This window comes from Neophocaena asiaeorientalis, unplaced genomic scaffold, assembly GCF_003031525.2.
Source record: "Neophocaena asiaeorientalis asiaeorientalis breed wild unplaced genomic scaffold, Neophocaena_asiaeorientalis_V1.1 scaffold427, whole genome shotgun sequence".
Classification (NCBI taxonomy): domain Eukaryota; kingdom Metazoa; phylum Chordata; class Mammalia; order Artiodactyla; family Phocoenidae; genus Neophocaena; species Neophocaena asiaeorientalis.
This window is the reverse complement of record NW_020172280.1, coordinates 4,415,660-4,415,974: the sequence shown is the minus strand read 5'-3', so window position 1 is coordinate 4,415,974 and position 315 is coordinate 4,415,660.

Sequence of the window (315 nt, the reverse complement as noted above, 5' to 3'; positions counted from 1 at the left end):
TGGCGGGGATTGGGGAGGAGAGGGAATGCACACCGTCTTGTCTGTCACCGACGTCCCCTATAGGGAGACTGGGCATGTGACCGCCTTACCCGAGGAAAAGTCCTCCCCTTGAAAGGCTTCCCTTCTCCTTTCTCTAATTTCAAGCCCCGTGCGCCCATCAGGTGCTGAGTCACACCTCTCACGTGCCAAAAACTAAGAAATCCCTGGGAAGTTGGATCGAATTAGGACGAGAGAGTGGCCAGGTGAGTCTATTTAGCAGCAGTGGGCTCGTTGAGGCAATTTTTGAATTCCCTTTGGATTTCAGGGGTTGGTTGG